The sequence below is a fragment of the Lethenteron reissneri genome, chromosome 20 (assembly GCF_015708825.2).
Source record: "Lethenteron reissneri isolate LAM-NWPU_2019-01 chromosome 20, ASM1570882v1, whole genome shotgun sequence".
In the NCBI taxonomy this organism is placed as follows: Eukaryota; Metazoa; Chordata; class Hyperoartia; order Petromyzontiformes; family Petromyzontidae; genus Lethenteron; species Lethenteron reissneri.
In genome coordinates this window covers 11,533,033-11,552,976 of record NC_083798.1, presented here as the reverse complement: position 1 = coordinate 11,552,976, position 19,944 = coordinate 11,533,033, and the positions used below count along the sequence as shown (strand labels likewise).

Here is a 19,944-nt window from a genome sequence, read left to right as displayed (position 1 = left end):
CCCAGGACCAGAAGCACGTGTTACTCATGATTGAAGTTAGTCGTTGCCAGAAATCTTACCCAGGTTTATGGGTTCATAGCACAGTGCAGTAACGACGTTGCCACTGCTCCAGGGTATATGACTGTGAGTAACGCAGTGCTATGTTTTATACTGCCACTATTTGGACGCATATGGAGGACGGACAACAACAGGACAATTAAAAGTGTGTTGTTCGGGAAAAATAGAAGGAACCGGAAAGAGATGAAGACCTCGCACATCGAATGGCTTGATGACAAACAGAGATTGGTGGCAGAAAGTTGTGGCCCTACTTGAGCAACACTGGCAGAAGGCAGAGGAAAGTGGAAACAAATGACGAGATCTGCAGCAGACACCTACAAGCTATCTCTCCGTGGATTGTGATGATGACGATTTTGTCATATTGAAGATGCTGGAGGATGTGTGTAGTGTGGAGCAAAGTGGCACAGTGGTTAGCACGCTGCACTTCGAACCTGGCCCACCAGAGTTCGATTCCTGGCCAGCTGCTAACATCAGTGGCGAGTGACATCTCAACAGTTCCTGGTTCCACACCCGCCCCACCCCTTGACCAACTCGTATTGACTTGCGTGGTGAAGTATGGGTCTAACAACTTCATAAGCAACGTGGCACAGGGTGGCAGTCATCCAGCAGAGTTCTAATGTACGGCACGACGTGGTGTGTGTGTGTGCAATGTAAGTGTGCTGGTGCTCTTGTAACGCAATGCGTAGCTGCCATTCACGGAACCGCCACATTATATATTTTGAGCGATGGCATTTCAATTACTGCGCTGAACTTTTGAATAGAGTCTAATCCCCTTCTACAGACGAGGCACTCCCTTGCCTTCCCATGACATCACCTGCTCAGAAAAGCTATGGCCCAAAATGTAATAACAGTCATTTAGCATTCGTAAAATGTGTAATGTTTTCCCAGAAGGATCAATACGTGTATTTTGTACGTTTTATTTTCGAATCGAAATTGTGTTTCGCAGTCCTGCTACGACTATGTTTACATTACCAGATAAGGCCCACTGAGCTCCTTTTTCAGAAGTGACTCGGCCTCAAATGATGGTTCAACAAAGTGGCTTATCACGTGGAAAGGTCTTGCAGCCAAATACTTTAAACGCATGTTTATAAAATCCACGCGACCGGGGCTGCTGTATGGACAGAACATACAACAGACGTCAGGGTCGGGATTGAAGGCACGACCTCCTGTAAGCCAGCCGAGTAGTTAACAAGTCGCCACCGCGGCGGCGAGATGTGTGTATATATATAGTATATGCAAACACCATGTTTTGTAGATTCCATCAAAACAAACACGAATGTTAAAGCTCACACAAAGGCGAGCCAAGATGCGAAGCCCTAATTGTCTGCTGCGCAGTAAAGATCGCTGACAAGGCATGGCGTTTACTACAGAGACATTAGCAGCATTCCTTATAGTTCAGGGGGGTCACCGGTCACCACTTAACAATGTCCCAGACGACCCACCCTATAGAAATACTGATGCCCTCACTGATAAGCAGCGGCTATGGTACGAGAGAGAAGGACGAGTGTGTGTGCGGAGGGAATGCCGGGGATGTACAATCGCTTAAATAGTTATTTTGTCAATATGTAAACCCACCAATAGCAAATCCGCGATGTTATCCCGGCAGCGTATTGCAGCGGGCGTGCGTTTTAAGCCTGCAGTGAAGGCACCTGAAGTGGAAAACAACTGGATAAGCCACCCAGAGAATGCTGGGCCACACTCTTGCTCGCTCTCAGACACACCTCTGCCAGATTGCTTATCTAAGCCCAGTGAGGAAAACACGTGGGGTCCTGCCCCTACACGAATGTTTCTGCAGCTGACGGACGGATGGCACTGGGTTTATTGTACCAGCATTCGCGTTGACATCTGAAGGGGGCGGCACAATATTTAAGATGTTAACGCCACTGGCGCTGTTCTCATACAGTTCGCGGCAAGAAGACGAACAAAACACGCGTGGGAAATCAGATAGGGCCCATGAAACTGTGTACGAATAACATCGTCCCCGGCCACCACGCTGGAAGATTCCAGACCTGCGTTAGTGACGCATCAAAAATTGGTAAATGTTGCGCGGCAGGTTAGCTCAGTGGTGCTACTCGCGGCCTGGGTTCGATACGTGTAGTTTGTATTTTCTCTCACCCCCTACTGCATCCAGTTTCCTCCCAAAGTTAAAACAAACCCTATAATGCAACTAACTTATAATGACAATTACTCAATTTGGGATTGCCCATAGCTTACATCACCCGGATTGCAAAAATCTGACAAGACCCCTCTGAAATTGAATTTTCGGACGCAGTGAGGTTTTCCTGGTTAAACAAGCACAACAACAACAATAACAACAATCATTCTAGATTTGAAGCTTTCGTGACTGCAAGGATTCATACTTTTAGTTCTTTCGGTAAAGTCACGTAGGTAAAAAATGAAATTGAAATTAATAAAAATAAAACAATAAAATCACGACGTTTCATTTTTTACCTACGTGACTTTACCGAAAGAACTAAGAGTAATAACAACAATAATATTAATAATAAATGCACATGCAACGATCCTCCTGGGACGGCTTGCAATCTGGATAGGCATCGCCAAATGGTGACGTATTGTTTAGAGTTTGTGTAACCCCACTGCGCAGGGACTTTCTAAAGAATTAGAAATGTGTTAAAGAAATACATTAACATCAGAGTATAGTGCACACACAAGATATTTCGTAAAACATATCATCACAGGTAAAAACCCTGACGGTTATAATAACGTATATATTTCATATGCATTGGGGATAGAAACACATGATTAAAAGCAATGGTTCCCTCATTGTACATCCACCAGGTGTCGTTTCCAAAGTCACATTTAACTCAAATTATTTGCCAATTATTCTCACAGCTTTACTCAACCGGGGTTGCTGTATGGAGTCTCTGATCCGCGTCACAGGAACGTGGAATTTTCGCCACAGGTTTGGTGGTGGTGGGGGGGATCATCAGTGAAGCCGAGTGCTCTGACCAAGTGCTCCATTGAGTTGCAGCCGTGGAGGTGGGCGCTATGCGGACCATCGTGGCCATAGCTCCATTGCAGCGCTGAGCTCCGCTGCTGCTGCTGCCGAAACCAATGGGAGCCCTGCAAAGATTTTGCAGATACAACAGCACAAACATCTCGTCCGTCCGGTTCGACGCGTCTGTCATTTACTGCACCCCCCTCTTACCTCTCTCTGGGCTATACGTCTGCACACTCTGTTGCTTACCAACTCAAACCACCAAAGGCACGACCGCCGTGTCCTCTTTCATTTCTCCACAATTATCTCGCAAACGGACGCGCAGAAATATCTGCCGGCGCTCGATGCGTGGCGCTGGTGCCGTGCACAGCTGCGCCACTTCGTCGAGTTATCATTTGTGATGGCCGGGTGGCGTCTGAAAAAAAAGTTATATAAGCTCAGTGGTGCCTTACCTGGTAAAAAAATATAGTTTCTAGTTTTATAGTTTCTAGACTTTATAGCGACCGTGGTTTTTTTTTCATCCGCGCGCATTCTATCAGCCAGGAGACCTCGCTGGGTTCAGAGCGGGGGTGGCCGTGACATTGATTGTCGGGCACGCACCTGGTTTTGCCGATTTTGAGAAAACTCCTCGCTCTGCGGGTGTATTGCTTGGCAGCCGAACAATGGGGGCTGACCAAACCGCTAATACAGCCAGCGTCTCATCTCCAGAGACCTTAAGCTGACGGCGTGAGCCGGCGTTTCACAACCTCGTCCATGAAAGAAAAAAACAAGTTTGGGACAATGGAATAGCGCTGCACAATATGTTTCGGCCGAGCTTATTTATATATTTAGTGGGAAACAATAACGTCTACGATTCTTTTTCTTTGCGTGTTTGCTTCCTTTTAAGTGTACGTGCAGTCTTTGACGAATAATTATATCGACACGCGTGACTCGTTCGTACGCGATTTAGCAACGCGAATTACAAAAGTGCGTTCTTCAAAATGAGCCGGCGATGAGTCGGAATGGTCCCACAAAGGTCAGCTACGCACTGCCATTAGTGCACACAGAGCGAATTTCGCAGCGCAAATCGCACGAATAACGTATTGGGTGCCCCGAAGGCACGACAAGTCCTGCGGTCAGGTCACGCGTGGTGGCGTCTCTGGCCGGTGTGGAGGCGTAGGCCAAAAACCCGAACAGTGAGGCTCTCAGATCTCATCCGAGGCCCTTCCAGCAGCCGCGGCATGGGCACGAAGTTGCAGGGTGGCGCCTTTTCACCCCTTTAACCCCGAAAGCAAAATCCTCCGATTGTGACCGACAAGTAATGTAATAAATGTAGACGAGCTCGACGTGTAGCTTACACCGCTGCGCTGCCAGTCGCTAACCCCGCGATTCGGAGGCCCCGAGGAGCTGGCTGGCCACGACGTTAATATCGATAGATTTATTGTTTCCAGCAAAAAATAAATCGCTTCAGCCACGTCGACGATCGTTCATCGCTTACCAATGCGAAACGCACGTGGGGCAGCAACAGCAGCCGCGATTCGTAGTCATCACCACCACCACAATTCATCCCGCTCACGTGGGTGAGCGCCAGTTGAGGGTATCACCGATCGGCTGTGCCCCCACACACACACAGGGTGGGCCTACACATGTCACCGTCGGCTGTGCCCACACACACACACAGGGTGGGCCTACGCATGTCACCGTCGGCTGTGCCCACACACACACACAGGGTGGGCCTACACATGTCACCGTCGGCTGTGCCCCCACACACACACACAGGGTGCGCCTACACATGTCACCGTCGGCTGTGCCCACACACACACACAGGGTGCCCCTACACATGTCACCGTCGGCTGTGCCCACACACACACACAGGGTGGGCCTACACATGTCACCGTCGGCTGTGCCCACACACACACACACAGGGTGCGTCTACACATGTCACCGTCGGCTGTGCCCACACACACACACAGGGTGCGCCTACACATGTCACCGTCGGCTGTGCCCACACACACACACACACAGGGTGGGCCTACACATGTCACCGTCGGCTGTGCCCACACACACACACAGGGTGGGCCTACACATGTCACCGTCGGCTGTGCCCACACACACACACAGGGTGGGCCTACACATGTCACCGTCGGCTGTGCCCACACACACACAGGGTGCCCCTACACATGTCACCGTCGGCTGTGCCCACACACACACACAGGGTGGGCCTACACATGTCACCGTCGGCTGTGCCCACACACACACAGGGTGCCCCTACACATGTCACCGTCGGCTGTGCCCACACACACACACAGGGTGCGCCACAAACAGCGATCGCACGCCGAGACACGCTCTCTGCGGTCGGACCTGTCTTGCAATCGGTGCCAGCTAATTGATTTGTTGAAAAACCCGTAATTAAATTGCAACTTGTGGCAATATTCCAACAGAAGCAGCTCCATATGTTACGTGTGGAGTAATCGCTATTGCGTCTGCCACCTTCATGTCTTGGTGTGTGTTCGTTTGTTGTCCTTCCCCCGCACCTCCGGTGCATAGCCAAGCGTTCATCATCATCATCAGCCGTGGCCAATTCATTGCTGGATAAAGGGCTTATCAAGCTGCCGCCATCTCTCACATTCCCCTGGTCTTACATAAGCAGGTGCGTACCTCTCACCAACGTCTGGATGCATCATAGTTTAGTCATATACGACTGCGCAATTAAAAACGGGTGGGTTGTTTTTTTTTCGTGCCGTATTTCGGGGTGGAGCTGCTGAGCAGTGGTTAGCACCGAGCGAGCAAATTCACGGCTAACATCAGAAGCGAGTGAAAGCTAAACCGGTCCTGATCCCCCGCCTCATCAACCCAGAATGACAAGTGCTGTGTGAGGTTCGCTCGAACAACCCCCCGTGACCGACGTGGCACAGAGGGGCCTTCATCCAGCAGTCGACTAACACAATTCTGTAAATTACTCTGCACACGATGTAGTAATAATGATGATTATACAAGCATCATGTACCACGTACGTTTATAAGATAGTACTCATTACACGCAAAGTTTTTTTTTTATCACAAATAAACCACAACACCTTACTGATCTCGTCAAGGATCCATCACCACGTGAACCCCGGTCATCCTCGCAGCGCTGTCAGATGCACTTCTGTGGCCGTCTGGAACGCTCTTCCTTACGATATGAGGAAGCCACTGGAGGTTTGCACTTTTAAATAATCTACATTGAAAACTCATTCCTTTAAAACTGCTTTTTGCGTTTCGTTTGTTGTCCTTTCCCCGCACCTCCGATTAGCACGCTTGGCTACGCACGGTGCGAAAGACGTTCAACATACATACATTTATGCCTATGAACGTAATTCTAAGAATTGATACGTTGTATGTACCCTCGCGTTGTAAGCGCCTGCGTGTGTCCAGAGTGCTTAGACTACCACCGTTCGGCGTGTCTGGACATCAACTGCACAGGTGACGTTACGCTGTTAAGCGTGCCGACAGCTGCCCGGCATGCCAGGTGATTAATGTCTGCCAAGAGGCTTCTCGAAGCTTGCCCTGCTACAACGAACAAATTCAATCTCCGCAAACAGCGCTGTTTTTTTCCACTGTAGCACACTGCAAACGTACACAAGGGTACACAGCCAACGCAAGCAACCATCATCAGGTACAAATGAATGAGAAATCAAACATCGTAAACTTGGAAATATAATGCAATACAACACAGAGAGTCGGCTTGTGTTGTATTGCATTATATTTCCAAGTTTACGATGTTTGATTTCTGATTCATTTGTACCCGATGATGGCTGCTTGTGTTGCAATCGAAACGTCGTCTTCTATTATTATTTAATTTAGTTTCTTTCTTCGTGACTTTGCCGAAAAAAACAAAGAATGCTTCCTGCAGTCTCGAAAGCTTCAAATCAAGTGTGGTCCACAGCCAATAACAATATCTACTTTTATTTATAACAATATCTACTTTTATTTACATCTTCTGTCATTGAGATCCCATCCTCAAAGCGTAAGACCCCCCCCCCCCTCCCCCCAGTCACGTGCACTGAAATGTAACTATGTTTGGGTATTTAAATAAAACAAAAAACATGTTTTAATGTTTGGGAAGGGGAGAGAGAGTGAGTGAGAGGTGGAGGCGTGGCGCAGTGGTCTTTGCACTGCGCTATGAAGCCAGTTACCTGCAACATGGTGACAAGCCACTCAGAACGTCGGTGGTGATTGATGTACGGACCGATCTTGGCACCCACCCCAACCCCCGCCGCATCACTGACCCATGCCGAGCAGCCTGCTGAAGTATGTTCTCAACAACACCGCACGGATGGTATTTTTTATTATCACTTTATTAAGTGCAAAGGCAAATGCGTCCTCTGTTATGTAGTGGCGTGTCACGGTTTAAAGTCAGTGCATTCTCGCCAATGGTAATAAAAGCACTCCCGATACATGAGATATACAGTGGGTACAGGCAGAAGGCACAGCTGAAGGCACAAGCGTGTTTGCAATCACAACAGAATTAAGATCGTGAAATGTCCCGTCTGTCTGGCCGCAGGGCAAATTGACTTCTCAATGGCAATCCACTGCTGGATGATGGCTTCCGCACGCCGTGCCGGTCGTGGGGGTCTCGTTTGAGCATCGCCTCGCTGCTCGCATTCATGAATGGGGATGAGGAGGCGTGGGGGAGGAGACACAGGACCGACATCAGTTGTCACTCGTCACTCATGTTAGCCGTGGACACGAATCAAACCGAGGTGATCGGGTTCATGAGCGCGGTGCACTGACGGCCGCTCCCCCCCCCCAACCCCCCTCCGGTGTGTACGGGGAGCAAAATAGAGCGGAACGGACATGGGGAGTGCAAGCAGAGAGGTACAAAAATATATCTCAGCCCGCACACCCAACGCGGAGCCAGGGTCTCGGGGCTCGGGGCCGATGCACCGAGGTCGCAACGAGAGCGGCCGTCACCTCGGACTCGCACGTGGTCGAGACGGGGAACCTCTGCGGCTCGGTGGGGGGGGGGGGGAGCAACAGAAACAGATCAGCGGCAATGGTGCTGGGGGGGGGGGGCGAGCCAACGGCTCGGCGAACATCACGCGGTAGCGAAATCGCAACAACGATTGGCACAAAATGCTCAATTGTTTGTTATGATTCTGACCCTTGGATCGCGTGCCAAAGCCATCCAGGCTGAACGTAAATATTGTGTCGCCTTTTCCAGAGGTACGTGTTTGGCGCAGCAGCGTGTTGGTAGGAATAGTTGAACCCCCGGTCTGTGTTCCTAGCACCTGGTAGAGATAACCTTGTAGAGCAAGTAACAGTGAGGCCCGCAGGTTAAAATGAGCACTGTGAAATTGTTCAGATCAAATTGAAACCTCCATACTGGTAGGATGTATTCGTAATAATGGGCAGCGAGTTTAATTGGCATACAGTATTACGGTAGAAATAAATTATGTGGCTATCTCCTACATCCACCTGCGGTCCATTGACCACCGATCCTTTGCGAGGCCGTGGGTACTGGTCCTTGCAACTGTTGCGGATACGATCAGTGTTTTTCTTTCCGTACTGCATTGTGGCGCACGTGAAAAGATATGTGAGGACTGAGTGTGGTGCTTGGGTCCAGAAAGGTAAAGAACCACTGACCTGCACCCAGAGCCGCCCCTAGGGGTCACGGCGAATCGGGGTCGGCAACAGCCCCGGGCCCCGTGCTTTGGGGGGAGCGAGGGCGGGGGGAGGCGCGTTTCGACGTCACGGTGTCAGCCGTAATACCACCGGTTTAGTTTGGAGGCGTCGAAGGGACCCCCGTACCCTCCACTATCGACGGCCGTTGCCCGCACCGATGGACAATGAAGAAGAGCCCACAGTGCAAACCGCTGCCACCATTCCCACACCGTGCGTCGCCACAGAGTTCACGTCGCCGCTGTCCACTCTTCCATCAAGTCACCGGCAGCATTCGCCAGGCTTGACCTCCTGCAGCTGCCTGTCCAGTGGCCCACCCACCAACATCCAACACCAACATCAACACATCAGTTTGCTGAACAACAACAACATCAGCACAACGAAGTAGAACAATTCATATCAATCTTGATTTTAAGCTTTTCGTGACTGCAGGAATCCATACTCTTCGGTTCTTTCGGTAAAGTCACGTGGGTAGAAAAATAATTGATCGCGACGTTTCGATCGCAGCACGAGCGGCCGTCATATTACATTGAAAACAACCAGGTAGGGAGGACGCGGGGGTGATGGATCTTGGTTTGTATACCTACTAATTATTCCAGTGAATGTTACGGCAAATCAAAGGAACTTGCGTTACATTCCTACTTAAGGACTATGCTTAAGTGCCTTCTTTGCCTGTCCACCTCAAAAGCAAATATTTGCTGAACGAATTCTTGACGGAGCGCGACTCCCCGAGTGTGCCCGCGTGTGAGCGAGCAGTGAAACTCCACCTAGCCCGGGCGGGCCCCTTTCAAGTGCGCTTCGGGACCCCCTCTCACACGGAGACGGTGTATCTCGCCATGGGCGATACTTTTGTTTAATTTCACCTTTATTCAAGCAGATTTAAAAGAAAAGCCTTGAGGTTAAACAGCTCCTTTGCGAGGGGGGACCTGGCAAGAAGTGAGCAAAAATAAATCACCAAAAAAAACAAAGATCCCCCGTATAGCCTTAACAGACTGTAGGGGCAAGTGACATTTTGTTCTATCCGAGCTTTGAAATCTTCTCCAGTTTTAAAATCTTTGGCCTCTTATGCATCCCCTGGTTTTTTTTATTTATTTCCTTTCTCTACATCTCCTCCCCCAACCCCTCCTCCATCCTGCCACCATGTGCACAGTTCGCTTTGTTGTTGTTGCAATATTACGTAAGGACTCCGCTGTTTGTAGTAATAAAATGGCGAGTCAGTGCTGTGACAAGATCGCGTAAATAGTGTTACCCTGCGCCTGAAGTACAGCGCCGCGGTTGTTGTGCCTTTAAATGCACGTGGAGGAGAGGGTCACCCACCACGATGGGGACTAGGACTGCGTTTGTGTGTCAGTGCGGTATTATCCCAGTAGCACAAGTAGCTGCACATGTAGCTGCACGTGCTACGGGCCCAGCACTTTCAAGGGCCCCGCGCTAAATGCTTTCAAGCTATCAATTCCGGTTCAGTGATTCTGCACTTGCTCTATTACTATAGTACTATACCGCCTTCAACTTTTACGAACGACTGGGTGTATAAGGTTAGCGATTTGTAGTATTATCTGGCTGTATAGCAAATGAAAAAATACAATTACTCTACTAATATTAAAGTTGTATTTATTTATTTAGGTCCACCATTATAACATATGCTACAGGCCCCGCACTAGCTTGATCCGGCACTGGTGTGTGTACGTAGTGTGGGGAGTGGTGGTGTAGCGGTTAGCGCGAACCTGGCCACCCGGGTTCGATTGCCCGCTCACAGCCAACACTGGTGACGATTATCTGAACCGGTCCCGGAATTCCCCTAGGTATTCTCAGCCTCAAATGAGTAGCTGGTGTGGTGTGTAAACATCGCCACTGGGGAGACAAAGGCGGTCGTGTGTGGTGCTAGCCACCCTCGTGTGCCGTGCCGGCCTTCATAGGTCCTCGCTAACAGCACTTGCCCCTACGCTCTGTTAAGGCTATATGGGGGATCTTTGTATCGAAGTACGAGTAAACTTTATTGTTCCGCTATATGAATCTCTGGTTCTTTCCAAACGATGTTCCCAGTAAGTAGAACACACATCAGCAGCAGCAGCAGCTATGATCACTCCGCTGGTGGATGAAAGGCTCCCCCCAAAAGCCGTCGTGATTTCTCGCGGCGTTGAGATTGCAACGCTTCCATCGGATACCATCCCACAGGAGCCGATTGTATCGCTTCGTCTCAACAGTGTGCGTGTCCTCTCAGGCCAATCCCCCCTCCTTCACTGTTAGCCTCGAACCCAGAGGCGGAGTTTGACTTCTATATTTGGGGCGGGGGGGGGCAGAGGTTCGCTTTGTCCCTCACATGAGGAATTGCGAGTGCATGTAATGAATTTAATCTTAATTGTAAACTACTGGAAAATAAATTAATAAAGGTGTCAAGTTTGGGAGGGTGATTCCCCCCCTCCCCCACAAAATCCGCCCATGCCTTGACCACTGCCCATCATCGAGTCTCACGATGTGCCCATCATGCCCACGTGCACCCATTCAGTTGATCAGTCAATAATATGTCGACGATTTGTATTGTGTTTGTTGAAATCGTGCGCGTTTCTCTTTCTTGTTTCTCAGTGCAATCAATGTCCAGTGCTCCCTTGTGCACGTGTCAACTTTGTTTCCATGTTCTCTCTCAGCGGGAATGTTCACGGTCCGTATCTTATGCAAGGTAAATGTGCACTGCATATACATACAACGTGTCGACACGACAGCATGCAGCATCTCCCCATTATTCTCTCTTGAAAACAAAGAAAGGGCCAGACGTTGTGTTGGTTCTAGATTTGAAGCGTTCGTGACTGCAATGATTCATACTCTTAGGTTTTTCGGTAAAGTCACGTAGGTAAAAAATAATAAATAATGTAATTGAAAAAATAATAGAAATTAAATATTATATATATTATTCTATTTTTATAATTTTTTCAATTATGCCATTTATTATTTATTTTTTACCTACGCGACTTTACCGAAAAACCTAAGAGTATGTTGTGTCGGTTGTTAATATTCGATGAGTGATTAGCGATGATGAGAAATTTGTCATAATCTGGGAACTCATCTTCGCGTCGGTTTGTGAACGTCAAGTTCATGGCTGGGAAGGCAGCAACCACGTGGGTTGATGAGGTCACAATACACGTGGTCGAGTTAGCGTGGGGGTTTTTAATTGCTAACGGGAGCGGGGTTAGGTTTGTATCACCCACATAGCAATTCTCACTGGCACCAATGCCCCCCCCCTCCACCTCCTATCCCTGGTCAATGTCGTGGCAACGCACCCTTTTGGACCGTACCGGCACGCAATGCGCGTTTCTCAAAAGTGGCAAACGGGTGGATGGCATAACCTGTGTGTGAGAGTCTGTTGATGAAGCTGAATGGAATGTGCCAGCGGTGCGTGGGCCGGTTGGGGAGAGTGGGTGAGCAATGCCACAGGACTGCATGCGTGGGTGTGCGGCCCCACTCATATGGACGTGTTTGCGTGTGTGCCCTACACACGCGTGCGTGTGTGCGGTAAGTGTAGCGGTTAGCGCGCCGCGCTACGAAGCTGGCGACCCCCCCTGTTCGATTCCCGCTCGTGGCCAACACCAGTGACGATCATCTGAATCGGTCCTGGGCCTCCGCGAGCGCGACTCAGCCTCAATGAAGTACCTGGTGCGATGTGTTAAACAGCGCCATTGGGGAGACAAAGGCGGCCGGGCGCGGTGCAGGCCACCCACCCCCTTCGTATGCCGCGCAGGCCTTCATAGGTGCTCGCTAACAGCACTTGCCTCGACAGCCTATACGGGGGACCTTTGTCTTTGTGTGCACGTGCCGGGGTTCCCTGTGGTTTCCTGGCCGCAGCGCCGGAAGGATGGAGGAAGGAAGGAAAGGAAACACGTGTTTAGGAGGGGTGGTGGCACCGCGAGACAATTTGTCGGAACAGTCCAGGAAAAGCAGAAAATAAAACACACTGGGACTGAAACGAGCAGCCTCACTTGGCCGCTCCACTCCGTGGTGATGCATCCATTCATCACTGGACGTGGAGTTCTTTCAGCGAGTTGTTGATGGCTTGAGATAACGTGCCTGCACATTCGATGCAGAGCTGGAATTTGGTGACTCGCGTAACGGTGCTGAGGTGCACGCCTGATGACTCTTAGGGGAGGTATCTGCTGCCGTCGATCACGGCATGAACTTTGGACATTATATGTTGCACGTATTTAACAGTCTGTACCTATACACGGTTCAACAAAGAACCGTGTGAACAAGAGACGCCGTGGATATCTTTTTACACCTATCAGGAGTGTACATCAATGTGTGCATGGGACACGTGCGGCCCTTGTTGTCAATCCATCGTGCATGAGAGGGTCTCCCCTCACGTTGTATGGCTCGCGGGGATTGTCCACCTCACGCCCCTTCACCATGATCACCAGTGCAAGTTGGCGAAGGCGTTAAAGCACTGATGTGCAAGCACAGCACAACAATTGATGTTTATAATAACGATGTTTATTATTCCAGGCAAGGCCCACTGAGCTAAAGCTTTTTCAGAAGCGACCTGGCCACAAACGAAAGCTCAACGAAGTGCTTTAATCACGTGGACATTTTTCGCAGCCAAATACTCTTCAACGCGTGATGTTTATTCTACATGTGGAGGGAAAACCCGGAGGACCCTGAGGAAAAAAAACGCGACCACAGGGAGAGTGGCACGCAAACTCCAAATATACAGCAGGCGTCATGGTCGGGATCGAATCCACGACCTCCTGTATACCAGGCGAGGTAGCTAACATCTCGCCACTGTATACGAAGCGAGGTAGCTACCATCTCGCCACTGTATACGAAGCGAGGTAGCTACCATCTCGCCACTGTGTACGAAGCGAGGTAGCTACCATCTCGCCACTGTATACGAAGCGAGGTAGCTACCATCTCGCCACTGTATACGAAGCGAGGTAGCTACCATCTCGCCACTGTATACGAAGCGAGGTAGCTAACATTTCGCTGTATCTCTCCTTGCTGAAAATCACGCGGTACAGTTCGACAACCGCCTTTTAACAACCTGGCATGCATGGCGGGCATCCCTCCAAGCAACACAGTCCCACAGCCACCGATGACAGCCGAGGATGGCATGCTGGTCACCTCCACAAGCACTGTCCGGCTTCGCTTCTGAGATCGGATGAAAAACGTGTCCACCGCATCGAGCAGAGGTTTAGATTCGGCAGTACCGGATGAAGCTAGTGTGGGGCCTGTAGCATATGTTATAAAGGGGCCCTAAATAAATAAAAACACGTAAATATTAAAACACAAATTTTTCACTTGCATAGTAAAGTAATTGCATTTTTTTCATTTGCTATACAGCCAAATAATAAGACAAATCGCTAACCTTAAACACCCAATCGTTCATAAAAGTTGAAGACAGTATAGTACTACAGTAATATAGCAAGTGCAGAATCACTGAACCGAAGTTGATAGCTTGAAAGCATTTAGCGCACTGCCCTTAATAGTGCGGGACCCGTAGCATATGTAGCTACTTTGCTACTAGGATAATCCGGCACTGAGATTTGGTTGTATGATGCATGGTAACATAGCTCAACGGTATGCCGAAGGGATGAGTGGAGATGTCAGGAACACGTGGAGGCACGAGCGTAGCCGTCACTGGTTTGCGAACACAAGAGCGGGGAGGAACAATAACGCAAAAAGGAGATACCTCATTTTCAGATGGGCGGGGGAGTGGGGCAATTTCGCCGGTAAAACATTATCAGTGTGAGGGCCGCCACGCATCTGAAACTATTGGGGTTTGACAGCAGCACGCCGATGGGGTGGAACAGTGGCCGCGCTAAAGGCCACCAGGGGCCACGGGCCTTGCAATGCAGGGCGCTGCTGTAGGGCGAAGTTTCTCGTCGTTTACAGAAAGCGTCAGAGTTCTTTAAAGCTGACGAGGGGGCGGTGGGGGGGGGTTGGGAATTTTTCAAAGCAATGGAAAAGTAACTTCCCACGTTTGACCACTGGATAAACCTCATGTGGGACATTTACATTTTGGAACTCCTGAGGGGGGTGGAGGGGGGGGGGCTCTGTTGCAAGGGTCGCTGTACGTGAGCGATCCCTCACCTCTCTCTTCGTTGTCCTACCCCCCACACCCCCATTGTCCGCAGCCCCCACCCCGTTCTCTTTATATCTGTTCACCGATTCCCTAACGCCTCTCTACCCTGGTTCTGCACTATTGTTTAAAAAGTACCCGTCAAATTATATGTAATATATACATGTAACTTCTGACCCTGCCCAGCTGGACGTCTGTGAAAAAAAAGCGCTTCATAGCTAATCGGATTTATCCAGGATGAAATAAAGATTCTGAATTCATATAAAGCGAGTCTGTGGAGGAGGATTGGGCAGTGTGCCTTTAGCGGCAATGTCCATGATGGGGGCGACGCTGCGCCCCATCTCTGACAGACGTAAGCAGGATCGTGCGTGCGCTTGTCATTCCCCATGGCACTCCCTCCCACTCATGCGGACGCATTCCAATGCGTTCCCATCAGCTGTGGATCGTGCTAACAGAAACAACGTTTTTTTATATTCATAATGCAAAGCGAGTACGGCAATGAAAGCTCAACGGTCTATGCACGAGTTGGAGTTTTAGGGTCAGAAGTCTCCCACCCCCCTCCTCCTCCTCCTGCTGCTGCTGAGTCTCTTCCACCCATTTAAACTGTGAACGTTGACGCGAATCGGAGCGGCGCTCGTTGAAACTGGGGCGCGTTGCCAAAACCGCTGCAGGTCTCCATTGTGAGCCGAGACGAGAGCTGCTGTCGAGACGCGGCAGCAGGGTCTGTGTTTGTAGCCACCAGCGCGTTCAGGAACGAGCCTCCTGCCAGCGGCCCTCTTAGTCCCCCCTGTCACTGTCACACACACTCTGAGCCGGTAAACAAATGTGGCGCTCACGCTCTCGTGTTTTCCGCTCAGTCGTGCACTGCGTTACGACATTGCGTGCCGTTTTGTGAATGAGGGCAATGCACGGCAAGTGGTGGTTGTGGTCGTGGTGTGTGTTAAATGTCTATTCGCATTCCTTTATGCGCGCCGTTGTTAACATACTGCGATGTAAACAACATGCTGAAGATTTCTGCTGATGACAAAATGCATAAATACTAAATGTTTGTTTTACCTGAATGTTCTCCCCAACCCACGACACCTGTCAAGCACGTCGATGTCACAGTGGAACACAAGTTACGCAACTAAACGCGTTAATATATTTGTTTAGGGCTTGGGGTCATACTAACCCTCGACGTTATCTTGTCTGATGTTTCCAAAATAACAGGAAGTGGTAAATTCCGCTGAAGTGGAATTGGCAAAACGGTGAGAAACACAAAACCGATTCCTAAAAAGGGAAGGAAAGAAAGCATCAGGTGTGCTGAGCGGTGTAGCAGTGGCAGTGACTGAACACTGACACATGGACACCGAGAGGCAGTTTGTCAATAATTTAAACTCATAAAGCGCCCTTGATCAGTCGTTTTCAGGGCGCTATTCATAAAAAGGCAAAAATAGTTAACATCAACCGAAAAATGAAGAAGTGAGAAAGACGTTGGAAAACAACTAAAGAGAGAAAGCCATTTTAAAGGGACATGTTTCAGTCGACATGTGGATATTTGTAGTGTCCTGGAAGTCGTGACCTCAAAGGGTCAAGGAGTTCCAGAGTTTAGGTGCCGCAATTGCAAAGGCACCCTCACCCCCGAGTGTGAAGCATCGACCCTGGGACGGTGAGCAATGCACAATCTGAGGATCTTAATGATCTTGATGGCTGAAGGAGGTCATGAATGTAGGGAGGAGCAAGTCCATGGATCATGGCCTAGCCAGGCCCATGGAGGTTATTGGGTTTTGGTGAAGGTGCGGGGGACATCGGAGGAGAAAACAAGAATGGGTTTTGCTGCACAGACCTCCGCTGGCCAGCAGGTGGCGGCAGTGATCGCAGGTTACACGTCGTGGAGACAGCGCCGAGCGTGGCGTCGTGGTGTGTCGCAGGAAGGATGCACAAGGCCACGCATGAATGTTTGGTTTCAGAAATTGAGATGGATTCCTCATTCCTAGTTCCTCAACACAAGAATGCATTCATCCTTTGCACATGAACAGGATATGTATGTTTCCGACGCACTTTCTACGTCTTACTGGTAAAGGTCTACAAATTCTAGAATTAAAGGTCTGCTCGTCCTGCTTTTAGGAGTATAATCATACACACATTTAGCAAATACCGAGAGCCAGAGGAGAGAACATGTTACATCGTGGCAATGTCGTAAGTTGGGTTTATGACAAGATTTATCGTAACTCCGAGAACATAAGTTACGAGATTGGGCGTTCTTAACGTCAAGCCAAATCTCATGGGGTTGTTTGCATTGAGCTAGAAATCGCTCTTTCAAGGTAGATATGGGGATTAAATTCACTCATTCGTAATGTTTAAAAACAGACTTCAGAAAGCGAATACATCCTGAACAAATGCATTTCCTGCTAGCCACCTTCCTAACCAATGAGCCATTCCGCATGGCTGGGTCTCATTAGAAACCCGTCTGGTTATCAGGTGGTTATGTACCCAACCTTTCCGCGGCCGAAATTAATGTGGGAACAGAACACGCGGGCAAAAAAAACAGTACGCTGTGTATTTATTGCCATGAGCGTGATATGCCCAGTTTGTGTGGGGCATCATGGCATAATTTTTTTCGAGTTTGCTGTAAACAGCCGCACTGGTATTGCCATAAACAGTTGGTAGGCAACACAGTCGCGCTTGTATTGTTGGTATTCCGAACTGCTCCCCCGACACAAACACCTAGTTTTTCTCGGCGAGAGGGATAGACCCCCTCTCACAAAAGTGTCTCCAACAACGGCCCCTTTGTTATTCCATGCCCGGAGCAAAATTCCAAACAAACCGCACCCTTTGAATAATAATAGTAATAGTCCGTGCACAGTGTTGAGCCATATGAGATTTACAGCGCTCAGGGAGGGATGGTGGGGTGTGGATTTCACTTGCAGTGGTCGTTCAACTGTCTAAACTCCCACTCGAAGGGAGGCCCCAGGGAAACACATTGCATAATTATTACCCTACAAGCTGCCAAAAGGTATTTAAGTGTGAACAGTGATATATGCCTGTTTTGGTCAAATCGGTGTTCAGGCAGTACTTAAATCCATCTCGATGTAATGTAAGACTATATGCGCATCTATACATGCGATGTGAAGTAAGCGATGAAGGAGAAATATAGTGCAGGACGTAGCAGGCTGCAACTGGGCGACTGACATGGAGAAAAAACTCGTTTTGAAAAAGGTGTAATAATGCAACAATGCTGACATATCGGCTACACCCGAGGAGAGAATACTCAAACATTGTGAAATATAATAAACACAAGTGGCATGTAAGTGGTCTGCGCACTGAGCTATCAAACCAGTCACCTGAGATTGGTTTTCCAGCCGCAGCTAATATAAGTGGTGAGTGATCTCTAACTCAGCCCTTTATCCCTTCCCACCCATTCCTTTCCCCCCACCCCTCCACACACTTGGCAGTGCTGAGAAGAATGGTCAACAACAAGAAACCAACCCCTTGACACGGTGGGGAGACCCTCATCCAATAGTGGAATGACAAAGAGCAGTGAATTATTATATTTTTTACAATTCATAATCTGCGTAATTATAACATGTGGAATGTGTCTGCCTGGTTAATCCTGAAATATACATTTGATCATGAAACGCAACGTACCAATACGCTCCAAGAAAAAAGCTTTCAATGAGTGAATATCACCTTACACACTACACGGATTGGAAACATAGTTCCGCATTCACCGTTTCATATTTTAAAAAGGGTGGCGTATCTGTGTTAATATTAAATTATTATATTTTCGCTAAAGCGTGCAGACGCGATTTGTAAGTGTTATCTTTGCCGCCACCTTGTGGGTGGAGGGGGTAGGGGTGCTAAGTGGCTGAAATATCGTGAAGGGGTCGGAGGGGCACAGCGTTCAGATAATCACCGTGGAGACAGCGCCGGCTGGTGGCCTTTCTCTGTATACATCGGAATGGTGGGAGGGAAGGTTTGGTGAGGTCCAAAGTCGTGTTTTTTTGGGGTTAGATCGCTAAATATGAATGCGTCGTCAAACCCACCACCAGGAGACACAGCCAACTAGTAAGGTTTGTCACGTTAACAGAACACGCCAATTCGTTTCTAGTACAGCGCACCGGCGTGTTGGAGAGTAAATCCACAACGTAGACAATCTGAGGATGATCTTGATGGCTGAATGAAGCCCTGAGTGTCGGGAGGTTCGTGGGTTGTAAATGTAAATTGTAAATGTTGTGGGTTTACTCTCTAACACACCGGTGTGCTGTACTGGTAACGAATTTGCATGTTCTGTTTACGTGAGAAACCTTACTGAATTGGCTGTGTCGGGTGGTGGCGGGTATAACGACACATTTATATTCATGCGATGTAATCCAAAAACCTCCATTATGGATAATATCGCTCGCGAAAGCCTACGGGCTAAACAGTCTGGTGAGGTGTTAAGAAACTCTAGAAGCTGTTGATAACGAGTCTGGCTTTAAGGATCCGATAACAGCTGTCACTACTGCATACAGCTGAGTGGTTTTAAAGTCCCTCAATTAACCGTTGTCCTTCCTTCTCAATGGCCATGGATGTCACGATACTCTAGCAAGATAGTGTTTCGTGGCATTAGCACCTCCGATTAGCTTGGTTGGATACGTACGGTGCGAAAGAAGTTCCACATACATACCAGCTACCGCCACAATTTAATTTTCATGGCAGGTTGTTTTACGATGATATAACAAAGTGAACTGACTGCCTCTTGTCCACACTATAACGAGGGAAATATTGGCAGTGTCTTTTTTCTGTGCTTTGGGGCCGTCCATAAATGACGTCACGCACCTAGGGGGGGTGGGGTCAGACATTTGTGACGATGTGTGACGAGGGGGGGGGGGTTGAGAAATTTGACGTCACATCAAAATGCGCAATTTTAGATAAATATAGACAACACGTTCCACTTAATTAAATAGACTTTTTAATAAATGTGTTCTCCTACAACACCAGAGTTCAGCGGCACATTAAATACGCACTACAATGACAATAGTTTAAAGGGATTTGAAGCATGTTTTATATTTTGGGGGGGGGGGGGGCAGAGCTTTGTGACGTCATATTTGAGGGGTGGTCTGGCTTTTGTGACGACGGGGGGGGGGGGGGGTCAAAAATCGTCCAAAATCGCGTGACGTCATTTATGGATGGCCCCTTATCCGAATACGTTCATCCTCTTAACTGTGAAAAGCGGCCAATTCACGAGTGGCTCGCGTGCAGGA

The 19,944-nt window shown here is 48.9% G+C and overlaps 1 long non-coding RNA gene across 1 annotated transcript; it reads right to left on the bottom strand.

Moving 5' to 3' along the window:
- Positions 1-1,643: 1,643 nt before the first annotated feature.
- Positions 1,644-3,365, bottom strand: LOC133344489 (uncharacterized). Its single transcript, XR_009755352.1, has 3 exons — positions 3,266-3,365; positions 2,922-3,141; positions 1,644-1,706 (listed from the first exon to the last, which is right to left on the bottom strand). It is a non-coding gene; the product is annotated as an uncharacterized LOC133344489 (long non-coding RNA).
- Positions 3,366-19,944: the final 16,579 nt, after the last annotated feature.